General features: G+C 41.7%; 1 non-coding gene across 1 annotated transcript; it reads right to left on the bottom strand.

Moving 5' to 3' along the window:
- Positions 1 to 299: 299 nt before the first annotated feature.
- Trnar-gcg (transfer RNA arginine (anticodon GCG)) lies at positions 300 to 373 on the bottom strand. The gene has a single exon. It is a non-coding gene; the product is annotated as a tRNA-Arg (tRNA).
- Positions 374 to 14096: the final 13723 nt, after the last annotated feature.

Here is a 14096-nt window from a genome sequence, read left to right as displayed (position 1 = left end):
TATTTTGGATGATTAATGAGATGAGGATGATTATAATGATGATGCTTTGGATTTCCAATTTGGATTTTGAGACTACGTGACAGGGCAGCACTCTACGCTTACTGTCATAATATATCCTGGCGTCAACCAGGCCCGAGAACTGCCGCACCTGCGGTGTTGGTCAGGTATACAGAACCTGAGCACCCTCAAAGTCGCATTCGTTAAGTGAATGACACTCGACTGTGTGATCCCAGCCTTCCCATAGGAACCATAGCACTTCCACTCTGGGTAGGAGCCGACCGTAGCCCGAAAAACCCACATGACCCTGATGGGATTCGAACCCATGACCTCCCGGCCCGCAGCCCGATGCGCTAACCACTGCGCTACGGGGGCCGGCGTTTGCAGGAAGTTGACAGTGCGTTGTGAGCCAACCCCATAACGCAGAGTACACTCCCCTGTCGTGTACACGCACTTCCGCTTAATCGACACGCCGTGGACGCGCAGTGACTCCTAGCACGCCGTGAGAGCGCAGTCAATCGCAGAATTTTCCTGCAATCCCACGGCGCTCTGAAAAATTTACAACGCCGCGGGAACGCCATGAGGACGCAGCCTTAGTGTGACAGGGGTATTACGGCGTAGCATGTTACATTTTAAGAGAATTTGCTTCGCTGTTACGCCAAACATTGCTACGTTGATATCACTTAGCTTCCAAGTCACGTTCTAAAATTCCATTTTTTGTCTATTTCTAGCAAACACTGAGACCTAAGTATATCCCGAAAACTTGATTGCTCTTGCCCTGAACTGCTCAGGAGATAGGACCAATGGGAAAACAGCCGTCATTTCATTTATTTATTTTTATTTTTATTTTTATTTATTCAATTCTTTTTTTTTCAGATGCTGTGTCTGACTGGACGACTGTTGTTACACTTGGCGTTACTGGGGGCGTTCTCTTTCCTCTTCGTGGACACCATTCACATGTACGTCATCGTGCATGCGCAGAGTGCCAGGATTCTCTCAGAACGATGCTGGAAATTCCTCGGCATTGGATGGGGTCAGTATTCCCGCCTTTGCACCGAACCCCACCCCCCCCCCCCCCCCCCCCAAAAAAAAAAAAAGTTTCTCGTTTTGAATACTTAAATAATTATGTGCACTTCGATTTCATATGCATCTTCGCCGATACATTTTTCGGCTTTAGGATGGAATCAGTATTATCACTTTAAGTGTTCACTCCCTGGAAATAAAGGTGTTTTTCGTGTTGAATAGTTTAATAATTATATGCACTCGCTTTTCATAGGCATCGTCGCGCATGCGTTTGTGTCCTCCCAGACTACTAGTGACGTTGTCCTGCCGTTGTATGTATGGTGTCGGGATCCGAGTTGATGTGGCTGGAAGTAGTATACCATGAACAAAAACGAAAAAGTGAAATCGGTTTGGCTGTAGCAAGGGCTGTGTGATTATTTGTCCACTCTCCATGCTCCACCTTTGACGATCGTCTTGCCGAGGTATTCGCCGTTCTAAGCTGTACAAGTGTTTGCTTCAATCTCCAGCCTGACTGGAACAGGAAACTGCTATGTAAGGAATAGAGGCTTTGAAAAAGTACCCTCAAACGTGTTTCTTTTCATGGTCTGAAACTATGTTGAAGCAAAAATCACCCCTGATTCGACATCACGCAGAACATGTCTCCAAAGTAACGAGTTCCATGCCTGTTCTGAGCCTGGAGCCTGTAGCTTTATCTTCGACATTCCAGCAAGCTTTAGATGGCTAAAAACAATTTGTTTTTACCAATTTCTGTTGCAATCAATCAAAATGTTCGTTTAACACCCCGTGACCTTTGCCGTCAGCCTAATTTGGACTCAACACTGTTCTCAGAAACTCGATGTAAGCGGCTATTTTCAAAAAGGGCACGCAAAGAAATTGCAGAGGTCCAATAGATCATAGGCCTCAAAATGTTACTGTCCTTATAAAAACAAGGAAAATTGCAGAGGTCCAATAGATCACAGGCCTCACAATGTCACTGTCCTTATAAAAACAAGGAAAATTGCAGAGGTTCAATAGATCACAGGCCTCACAATGTTACTGTCCTTATAAAAACAAGGAAAATTGCAGAGGTCCAATAGATCACAGGCCTCACAATGTTACTGTCCTTATAAAAACAAGGAAAATTGCAGAGGTCCAATAGATCACAGGCCTCACAATGTTACTGTCCTTATAAAAACAAGAAACATTGCAGAGGACCAATAGATCAAAATATTATTGTCCTTATAAAAACAAGGAACATTGCAGAGGACCAATAGATCATAGTTCTCAAAATGTTACTGTCCTTATACAAACAAGGAAAATTGCAGAGGTCCAATAGATCACAAGCCTGTCTTTTGAAGCCAAATGGATTGTTTCTCAGATTTTGCTGTTCGTGTTTGGCGAAAAAGAAAAACTTTAACAATTCCTTTGAACTAGGATAGCTTTTGTTCATTCTCAGCACGAGAATAGAGTGTCTCGGCTAGCAAAATTGTGGTCAAGGTTTTGCTAAAAAAAAAATAGCGTGTATACACCATAGGTCTAAAGGGGCTTCACCTGATACCACTAAGTTAGAAATGTGTCCAGTGTTCTATAATTGTTCGCAGCTGGTATTGGATTGGAACCACACATATAGAAGACTTGGAATACTAAACATCATCAAATTGATTTATGATATTGAACTTAATGTTTGCTGAGGCACGAAAGTGTCATTTCAAATTAAAAACCGTTGCAAACGGTCGCCGTTCAGCTTCGTTGGGGCAGTCTTGATTTATTTCATGCATAAAGAGTACCTTTTTTCTATTTTTTAGTTTTGCCAATATCACGGCCCAATAGAGGCAAAACGTTTGAATTCGATATTTCTTTTGTGATTTTTTTCTGTTTTTGTGTAACCCCTGGCAAAACTACTCTGCGACCTTTTTGTAACAATATAAAATATTTTTTTTTAAATATGTCATTGTTTTGTTGACTTTTCTGCACTTGCCCTTGTAACTCTAAACAGAGCCGTAATATTTTCAAAACGGTAAACAATGTTGCCGTCTTTAGACGCTGTTCCGGGTGGGTTTTTTTAAGTTTTAAAAAGTGTGATTATGAGGTTGTGGAACACACCAATTCCTTTGATGATTTTTGTAATCCTGGACAGTGCCAGTGCCGTCACATTTGTGTAAAGACCCTGTCCCCGTGAGAGAAAAAAAACTCCGGTACTAAATCTGCCGGTTTATATGTTTGTTTGTTTGTTTGTTTGCTTAACGCCCAGTCGACCACGAAGGGCCATATCAGGGCGGTGCTGCTTTGACATTTAACGTGCGCCACACACAAGACAGAAGTCGCAGCACAGGCTCCATGTCTCACCCAGTCACATTATACTGACACCGGACCAACCAGTCCTAGCACTAACCCCATAATGCCAGACGCCAGGCGGAGCAGCCACTAGATTGCCTATTTTAAAGTCTTACGTTCGAACCCCCGACCTGCCGATCACGGGGCGGACGCCTTACCACAAGGCCAACCGTGCCGGTTCTGGAAGAGTGAATACTCTTGCTTATAGTGAGGCAAACTTTTCACCCGTGTTTCAGACACATCCCTCGCTAGTGAATATATTGGAAAAGTTGGACTCAAGAAAAGTAAGAGTATTCACTCCATAACCTGTACAAACCCAACAAAGTTATTTCCGAACATCGTCTGTTAAGGTTCAAATTGTTATGACAGTATTAGACCACGAGGCGCGTTTTGTAAATCAAGCCAAAGCTTTAAATTAACTTTTTAGTTGCAAAGTTCATTGATTACACTGACATCCACTCGTCTTTATTACCTGCGGAACATTAATAACAAGACCCAAAAATACTGTATTCACGTGTTTGACGAAGACAAAACGAATAACAAATCACGACGTTTCTACAGGCATGAGACCAAGGGTAGGACGGATGGTGGCGAGAGAGGTGAAGGGACTGGGAATGTTTACAGTGCCGTGTGTCGGGCTGTGAGCAGTGCCCGCCAATGTTTAGCTCAGGCACCGTCGCGGCAGACGCGCCTTAGTTCTATGCAGGAAAATGCAGCGCGCTATTCTGGCCATCTGGCCAACTGTCGTCCTCATCTCTAAGGCAGACTGATACCAAGAGGTGTAAGTTACTCCCGCCTTCAGGCTCAGGCATTTTCAAACGCTCGACTCACGACTGTCTACGGAACATTGTCAACAACAAAATGTCAAAGAGTCCGTGATATGTTAAAGCGTATCAGGACAATCCCCTCCTGGACAACTCCCCCCTAGGACAACCCCCCCCCCCAGGATAACTCCCCCCGGGTCAATTCCCCCCCAGACAATACCCCCTAGGACACCTCCCCACACACACACACACACCAATACCCCCCTCCCCCCCCCCCCCCCCCCAAAATAAACACAAGTGATTATCGTTAACTTTCTTCCCTTTCTGCGGATCATAGAAATCATCAGTGAGCATTCATCAGTATTTTAGAACTCAAATTGCTGCCCTGGGTTTTGTTCATCAGTGAGTATAAATCAGTATTTCAAAGCTCAAAGGTGTTATATAAAAGGGATTGTCAGTAAGTACTGGTGTCACATGACTGATGTGAACCAGTTGATTGGCTAATGGCGATGCGCTTAAATCTGTTAGCGCACTCTTTTCCACAGAGCGTATTCTTACGCCCTTTGCCAAAGCACGACTGTACTCTCATCCTCAGAATTAATTAATGACATGTAGCTTATATTCTCCACTTTACCAAAAAATAACCATACATTTCCTGCGGCTCAAAGCGGAAAGTTTTTTTTCTGACAGATCGCAGGCGCCTGTGCCACAGTTAAGCCCACTGATCTAAAAATAGAAGCGGCTGTATCTCTTCCACAAATGGTCTCTTCTCGTTTTGACTTGCAAAGATTCTTCTCATATGCCGTGTTAGTGGCATGTAGCTTATTAACCACATTACTAAATGATGAGTTAGTGTAAAATTCCCAGCGGCAAACAGAAAACACAAGTGTTATTCCGATAACGTACCAGCTAGACCAGCATTTGGAAGTCGACTCTGTTATAGTAGACTACACTGAAATACGACTGCATCAGTTCAGTAAATGAATGGTTTCCGAATTATTATTTCAAGGCGACAACAATCGGAATCGAAAACGTGTAGGGTTAAGAACGTTCTTACCATGTATAAAACTTATTACCAGCCTGCCTCATGCGTGCAGACCAGCAATTGCTGTTTTTGAAATGAGACTGCAGTGCAGTGGTTCGATTGCCCTAGCCGCCTAGCAGACGCATAAAAAAAACGCAACAAATTAACATGTTGGGCAAATGTGAACAAACAAACGATGGGGACATAATACGTGTAGGGTTCACAGCATTCTTACGGTTCATATATAGTACCAGTCTCCCCGATGAGTGAAGATACAACACGAGAAACATACCACATTTACTTTGAAAATGTGCTAACCGTGGCCTTGGAGTCAATTCAAGGGGCAACACTCTGGACAGTCAATCTGTCGAAGCTCGATGAAGGTTTCGAATCGCAAATAACTAAGAGCACAGTCCTTTCTCCGAGTTTAAATGAGGTCTCTATGAAAGATCATCACTTTTTAGCTTAACGCTACACTGGAATTTACCAACAGAAATTAAAACAAGAGTTTGCGTGTGACGAAAGCACGACACACTTGAGACAGCCCACACAAAAGTAGATCTGACACAAACCTGACCACACATTTACGCCTATCCAAATGCGTGTTGCAAAATGTGCGTTTTGAATCTTCTTTTTTTGTCTGGCGGTACTGACAATATCGTTATTGAAACAATCCCAGTGTACTAAGGGATTTATAGAGCAAATCTCGAAAATAATTATTGAACTCAGCGCTATGCGCTTAATTCGTTCAATAATGACTTTTCTCGATTTGCTCTATAAATCCCTTAGTGCACTGGGATGTCTCAATAACTTAAATTATTTTACTTTGACCTTGCTTCAGGATAGTACACAATGGAGTTTAGTTTGACAACAAGAGGTGCTCGCTGCATTTTGTTTGAAAATCATTTCTACGTAAAACAAAAAGCATAACAGGAGCACACTTTTCACGCAGGGGAATGCAACTTTCCACAGCCACTGAAACAAAAAATGTTAGCTCACGTGCGCCTTACTCTTCCAAGTGTGATAACAACGATGATTATGAAATGAATACCCAGGGGGGTATTGTCCGGGGGGTAAATAGACCCGGGGGAATAAGTCCGGGGGGGAAATTGACCGGGGGGGGAGAAGTCATAGGGTGGAGAAGTCCTAGGGGGGAAAAGTCCAGGGGGGGGTGAAGTCCGGGGGGGGGGGATTGTCCTAGAACCATGTTAAAGGTGATGGTTCGCAAGAATTATAGATGAAGGCAGACATTCGTGACATTCAGAAATGAGTTCTGTTTGCAAAAACCTCTTTGATCTTTCTGTGTCAAAACTTTGACCCACTAATAAGAAAGCTTATGAAAATAATAGATCAAACCAATGAACGCATGGAATTAGTTCTGAACGAAGTTCAAAGAGTCCCTTTCTGTCACAGATGCTGCAGTTCATTTGTACTAACTGCACACTTTTCACGCAGGGGAATGCAACTTTCCACAGCCACTGAAACAAAAAATGTTAGCTCACGTGCGCCTTACTCTTCAAGTGTGATAACAACGATGATTGAAGAAACTATTATGAAATGAATACCCAGGGGGGTATTGTCCGGGGGGGGAAATAGACCCGGGGGAATAAGTCCGGGGGGGAAATTGACCGGGGGGAGAAGTCCGGGGGGGGGGGGAGAAGTCCTAGGGTGGAGAAGTCCTAGGGGGGAAAAGTCCAGGGGGGTGAAGTCCGGGGGGGGGGGGGGGATTGTCCTAGAACCATGTTAAAGGTGATGGTTCGCAAGAATTATAGATGAAGGCAGACATTCGTGACATTCAGAAATGAGTTCTGTTTGCAAAAACCTCTTTGATCTTTCTGTGTCGAAACTTTGACCCACTAATAAGAAAGGTTATGAAAATAATAGATAAAACCAATTACGCATGGAATTAGTTCTGAACGAAGTTCAAAGAGTCCCTTTCTGTCACAGATGCTGCAGTTCATTTGTACTAACTGCCCACATGGTCCCAGTTTTTCTTCACTAACCCATCTCAAAATGGCTTTGGTCTTTTTGGCCCGATGGTGTTGACTTTTAAGTTGTTTTGAACTTTATTCAGTATGTTTTCATGACCTTTTCATTTTGTCATGATTAACTCTTCAGAAATCCTAGTAATTTTTCATTTACCTATCTATGCTCAAAGTGGCCTTGATCTTTTCTCCTGATTGAATTGAATTTTAACTTAGTAGTTTTCACCTTTCGCATAGAAATGTTTCACGAATTTTTCACTTTTTTTTCTCTCTAGGTATTCCGGTTATATCCGTTGGAAGCACGGCTCTGATGTCAAACCGTTACGGTCATAATGATGTGTGTTACTACTGGTAAGTGGCCTAAACTGGCATAATCATTAGTCTTAATAGTCTGTACAAGAACTCGAATCCTTCGAAAAGAAGGTGGATGAATAGAATAATGTGTGGATAAATACCATTTGTTTCACAAACAGACAGAGAAAGGTTGAAGCGGAGAAGAAAAGGAATAATAATAAAAAGAAGAAGAAGCGAATAAGAAACCAGGATGGGTATCTGGCAAATATCCATTGAGAAATAAAAAGTGCACCGTGGTATTAAAGCTCAAATTATATTGTTTCTGCAAACTGATTTTCTCTTGTACTGAAGTAACCCATACTTTGATGAGATTGCAAAAACACATTAATATGTGTGTGTTGGGGTGGGGGGGGTGGGTGGGGGGGGGCAGCTTTTCATAATATTGATACTGAAAATTTTCTCGGCTTTTCTTAAAAGTAGTCTTTTGCTGGTGTAGGCTTATACGTCTTTGAAATATTTGTATCATCGAGTAGAGTTATAATTACTTAGTGTATGTATTCTTCTTATTTACAGGTGCTGGGTGGATTCGAATAGCTGGCAATTCTACCCTTTCCTCGTTCCAATGTTAGTTCTGGTTTTGGTAGGTGACTCAACATTCTCTTTCTTCTTCAACTCTTATTTAGGCCTTGGACAGTTATAGCTAGAGTCATAACATGTGCATGCAGTTCGAAAGTCTTTTCTTTCGTGGTCAATTTCACTCTGTGTTTAGCATGACTGTTTGTTATCTTTGAAAGTAGGAAAATTACAACCAGCACACTAAAGCAATTCCAAGTATATGATTGTCACAAGGAGGGGAGGTAAAGGCATGACGAACAAAAACCAAGAGAGAGAGAGAGAGAAAGAGCGAGAGAGAGAGAGAGAGAGAGAGAGAGAGAGAGAGAGAGAGAGAGAGAGAGAGAGAGAGAGAGAGAGAGCGAGAGTGAGAGAGAGAGAGAAAGAGCGAGAGAGAGAGAGAGAGAGAGACATAGAGAGAGAGAGAGAGAGAGAGAGAGAGACTGACTCACTGATCTTTAATACAGAAGGATAATAGAGGTTTTAGTCTTAGACCTGTTCTTAAAGAGAGAGAGAGAGAGAGAGAGAGAGAGAGAGAGAGAGAGAGCGAGAGAGAGAGAGAGAGAGAGAGAGAGAGAAAGAGCGAGAGAGAGAGAGAGAGACCGACTCACTGATCTTTAATACAGACGGATAGAGGTTTTAGTCTTAGACCTGTTCTTAAATCGAGAGAGAGAGAGAGAGAGAGAGAGAGAGAGAGAGACTCACCGACTCACTGATCTTTAATACAGACGGATAGAGGTTTTAGTCTTAGACCTGTTCTTAAATCGAGAGAGAGAGAGAGAGAGAGAGAGAGAGAGAGAGAGAGAGAGAGAGAGAGAGAGAGAGAGAGGGGGGGAGGTCACCAGGTTTCTGTCTTTACTATTGCGAAATGTTCAGTTAACCAAACTTTCCATTTGTTCCAGTCCTCCATTTTGATGTCTGTGAAGAACATACTAAAAGTGTGTACATGGACAGACGAGTGGAGATTTAAATCGAGAAAGAAACACATGTAAGTTTTGTGTGTGTGTGTGTGTGTGTGTGTGTGTGTGTGTGTGTGTGTGTGTGTGTGCGTACGTGCGTGCGTGCGTGCGTGCGTGCGTGCGTGCGAGTTAGGGTTAGGGCTAAGCGTGCGTGCGTGTGAGTGTGTGTGCGACACAAAAACCTACCTTGCTTTCACATGAGCACCAATGAAATTAAGTTTTATTTGTAAGACCTGTCGATTATAACAATTATACAGAACAAAATCTGGAGAAACTGAAGGGAAGCTATTCCCTCAGTTTCTTTTTCGTGGTTTATTGTTTAACCTCCAGTTTTTTCACATAAGTAAATCTTTGAATTTACAGACTGTATCGTCCAGTTGGATTTTTTTGCAATTGCTTAGATTCTTTTATAATAATAATAATAATAACGGGCATTTATAAAGCGCCTTATCAAAAGTTCAAAGCGCGGGACAACAATACATGTATACAAAAATCATACAATCACTGTCAGATTCAAACAACACATCATGCACATCTCACATCCCCAGACTCTATACTAAGGAACTATCCGTAGTGTTGTTGGAACAAGTGAGTTTTCAAATTGGACTTAAAAGATGAAATGGATGGAGAGTGACGTAATTGAAAGGGGAGTGAATTCCATAACTGAGGTCCATAATACGAAAACGTGCGGAAGCCATGAGCCTTGCGTTTAAAGCGACCTTGACAGAGAAGTCGAGCATCATCAGAAGAACGAAGGGTGCGAGAGGGAGTGTAGAGAGAGACCAGTTCAGAAAGATAGGCAGGTGCCGATTCAGAGATGATATTGTAGCAGAAGCAGGCAGCTTTATACCTAATACGTTCAGATACAGGAAGCCAGTGAAGTTCTTTCATGAGAGGAGTGCAGGGTTGTCGATGCTGTGCTCTGAAAATGAGACGTGCAGCAGAGTGTTGTACTTTTTGCAAGGGTTGGAGAGTGGAGTCAGGGCAGCCTATGAGAAGGGAGTTGCAGTAATCTAATCTGGACAGAATGCAGGATGTAACGAGAGTTTTAGTGGCATCAACAGTGAGAAATTTTCTTATGGAACCTATTCTTCTGATCTCAAAGTAACATGTCTGACAGACTTTTTTGATGTGTTGTTTCATTGAGAGGTGGGAGTCCATGATGAACCCAAGATTCCTAGCACTATCAGAGAGAGAAATGTCACTAGAACCTACTGTGATGGAGGCTGGAAGGGAAGTGGTCGAAGAGGAAGCTCCAGAGAAAAGAAGAAATTCAGTCTTGTCATCATTTAACTTGAGCATATTGTTTGTCATCCATGATTTAATATCTGAAGTGCAGTTTTGGAGAGTGTGCGTCACCGCTTGGATTTCTGTAGGCTTGCATGCTTGTTGGAGTTGTGTGTCGTCTGCAAAGAGGTAGTGATTGACTGCGTGTTGCTTGATGACGGCAGAGAGAGGAGTGGTGTATAGTACAAATAAAACTGGGCCTAGAACTGATCCCTGGGGAACGCCGAAACAGAGAGGAGATGGAGGAGATGAGAGATTATTGACAGACACATACTGACTACGGCCCTGTAGATATGAACTAAACCAGTGAAGAGCGGTAGAGTGAATGCCAAAAACAGATTCGAGACGAGAGAGCAGAACAGAGTGATCGATCGTATCGAACGCAGCTGATACGCAGCTTTGTATATAAACATTCATGTCTCCTTCCAGATTGCGAGCTTCTAAAAATGGCGCCGTGTTAGTGGTGCTGTTGGGAGTCACATGGGCCGGATGTGACGCAGAAACGGAGCACGGTTATGGCGTGCAAGTTGTGTTCATCATTTTGCTTTTTGCACTGGTAAGTGGAATTGTCCCCTGCTAACAAAAAAAGAGTACAATACAATGCTATACAATTCAATAATATTTAATTATTTAAAAAGAAAAATTACATTGTGGCTGAAGACATAGTATCATTAAAGCATAATAATGTAAATAAGAAAAGGTCTTTTGGAGAAAAATGTGTATGAAGTGAATCATTTTCAACGCAGTTTCCGTATGCGTCTGTTTTTCACCTGTCGCTTTTTGCATTTCAAACTGGCTTTCTTGTCTGAATACATAGTTTTCGTGTAATTGCTCTTTTCTTGTACTGTTTTGTGTGTGTGTGTGTGTGTGTGTGTGTGTGTGTGTGTGTGTGTGTGTGTGTGTGTGTGTGTGCGTGCGTGTATATGTGTGTGTTTTCTGTGTGTGAGGGTGTGTGTTTATGTGTGTGCGTGTGTGTGTGTGTGTGTGTGTGTGTGTGTGTGTGTGTGTGTGTGTGTGTGTGTGTGTGTGTGTGTGTGTGTGTGTGTGTGTGTGTCTCTCTCTCTCTCTCTCTCTCTCTCTCTCTCTCTCTCTCTCCCACTCTCTCTCTCTCATTCAAAATTAAAATATAACATCTGTCTATTTAATGTTACAGGTTGGAGTTGTGTTCACGGCATATTGTGTGTCCGAAAGAAGGGTGAGTGCTGGGTTCAATAATCGAAAGCTTAATCTTTCTGCATTTTTGGAGACACCCACATCTTAGTTTTGCGTACTCGGTCCTCGGTTTACACTAGAAGAAAAATCTATCCTTGATCTTGTGGTTTACATTTAGGTTTATAGATTTTTTACACATTTGCACTTCTTGAAAGCGACCTAATTTTCAAATCATATGCACGGTCCTGACTATTCGATTCGCTGCGTAGGAGCTAGGGTTTCAAAAATCTTAAAGGCCAACATCCACAGGAATTTTTCTCCTGGAGCGACCTAAACTTGAACCCGAGGCAGTTCGCCAAAAAGAACCGCCGATCACGAGAAAAGCATGCGTATCGCATGCGAGACGATTTGCAAGCAAGCCAGCGCAGCAGCGGGTGGGGATTTGGTCTCGGCAAAGAAACTACAAAGCAGTGTTTTGTCTCGGTGAGACTGAAAGAGAGACAGAGAGCACGAGAGAGAGCGACAGGGACACAGTGATTCAAACGCACAACTCTAGTAAAGTTGTCGTAGCACGTCCGCCTATGGCCAAAGTGATCCGGGTTCGATTCCCGGCATGTGTGGTCTATGTTTTTTTGTGGTTTTTTTTTTTTAATTCTTGTTTGCTATTGTTTATTATGAACGTTTTAATGTTTTATTTTACTCTAATAATTTTTTTAATTGTGTAAAATAAATAAATATATTTTTTTTAAATTTTTTTTTTTAATCCACGTGCACAAGACAAAAACTTTCATACTGGGGGAGCGAGCCAGTCTGAAGAGTACTCGGGTCCAGCGCCAGCGTTTTTTATAATTTCGCTTCACGCGACTTGTTATTTATGTATCCAAAACATCATAGAACGTGGTACAATGCATGAAAACAACGCCGACAGTAAACAAGATGTTATCTGGGCAGTACATTGGGTTGAACTAAAAGAATTCTGCTGAGAATGTACAAAAGAAAAAACAAGTCGCGTAAGGCGAAAATACAACATTTAGTCAAGTAGCTGTCGAACTCACAGAATGAAACGGAACGCAATGCAATTTTTCAGCAAGACCGTATACACGCCGGAACCTCGGCTGTACCCGCGGATAACCGCAGGCTCTGCAGGCTGTTCACCGCAGACAGAAATTGTCAACACGAGTGGTGAGTGTCTGCACAAAATCGTCTCTGCTTTCTCTAAAATGACATATCATTTATACAAAACTATTGTTTGTACTTCAACCTAAGGTATTATAGCACCCTATCATCGATTTAATTTTTTCCTTTCGTTCGTATGTGAAGGCTGAGCTTCGAGTATTTGTGGATTTCCTGTAAAAAGTGCCAAAATTCTGACTTCTGCAACTTGTTTAACAAGCTTGGATTTCCGTAATAAATGTGTAAAGTCAGAATTTTGGCACTTTTTACAGGAAATCCACAAATACTCGAAGCTCATCCTTCACATACGAACGAAAGGAAAAAATTAAATCGATGGTAGGGTGCTATAATACCTTAGGTTGAAGTACAAACAATAGTTTTGTTATAATGATATGTCATTTTAGAGAAAGCAGAGACGATTTTTTGCAGACACTCACCACTCGTGTTGACAATTTCTGTCTGCGGTGAACAGTCTGCAGAGCCTGCGGTTATCCGCGGGTACAGCCGAGGTTCCGGCGTGAGGTATACTCGTAGCATCGTCAGTCCACCGCTCATGGCAAAGGCAGTGAAATTGACAAGAAGAGCGGGGTAGTACTTGAGCTGAGAAGGATAGCACGCTTTTCTGTACCTCTCTTCGTTTTAACTTTCTGAGCGTGTTTTTAATCGAAACATATCATATCTATATGTTTTTGGAATCAGGAACCGACAAGGAATAAGATGAAAGTGTTTTTAAATTGATTTCGACAATTTAATTTTGATAATAATTTTTATATTTTTAATTTTCAGAGCTTGTTTTTAATCCAAATATAACATATTTATATGTTTTTGGAATCAGAAAATGATGGAGAATAAGATGAACGTAAATTTGAATCGTTTTATATATAAAAAAAAAATTTTACTTGACCAAAATTTCAACCAATTTGATTGAAAAATGAGAGCGTGACAGTGCCGCCTCAACTTTCACGAAAAGCCGGATATATGGTGTGTAGAGCGATTGAGACCAAACTACTGGACCGATCTTTATGACATTTTCCATGAGAGTTCCTGGGATTGATATCCCCGAACGTTTTTTTCTTTTTTTGGAGAAATGTCTTTGATGACGTCATATCCGGCTTTTCGTGAAAGTTGAGGCGGCACTGTCACGCTCTCATTTTTCAACCAAATTGGTTGAAATTTTGGTCAAGTAATCTTCGACGAAGCCCGGACTTCGGTATTGCATTTCAGCTTGGTGGCTTAAAAATTATTTAATGACTTTGGTCATTAAAAATCTGAAAATTGTAAAAAACAAAAAAAGTATAAAACGATTCAAATTTACGTTCATCTTACTTATTCTCCATCATTTTCTGATTCCAAAAACATATAAATATGTTATATTTGGATTAAAAACAAGCTCTGAAAATTAAAAATATAAAAATTATTATCAAAATTAAATTGTCGAAATCAATTTAAAAACACTTTCATCTTATTCCTTGTCGGTTCCTGATTCGTGAAAGCGAAATTACAACATTTAGTC

This window comes from Littorina saxatilis, linkage group LG5, assembly GCF_037325665.1.
Source record: "Littorina saxatilis isolate snail1 linkage group LG5, US_GU_Lsax_2.0, whole genome shotgun sequence".
Classification (NCBI taxonomy): Eukaryota; Metazoa; Mollusca; class Gastropoda; order Littorinimorpha; family Littorinidae; genus Littorina; species Littorina saxatilis.
The sequence above is the reverse complement of the archived record's forward strand: the minus strand, read 5'-3'. Positions and strand labels throughout refer to the sequence as shown.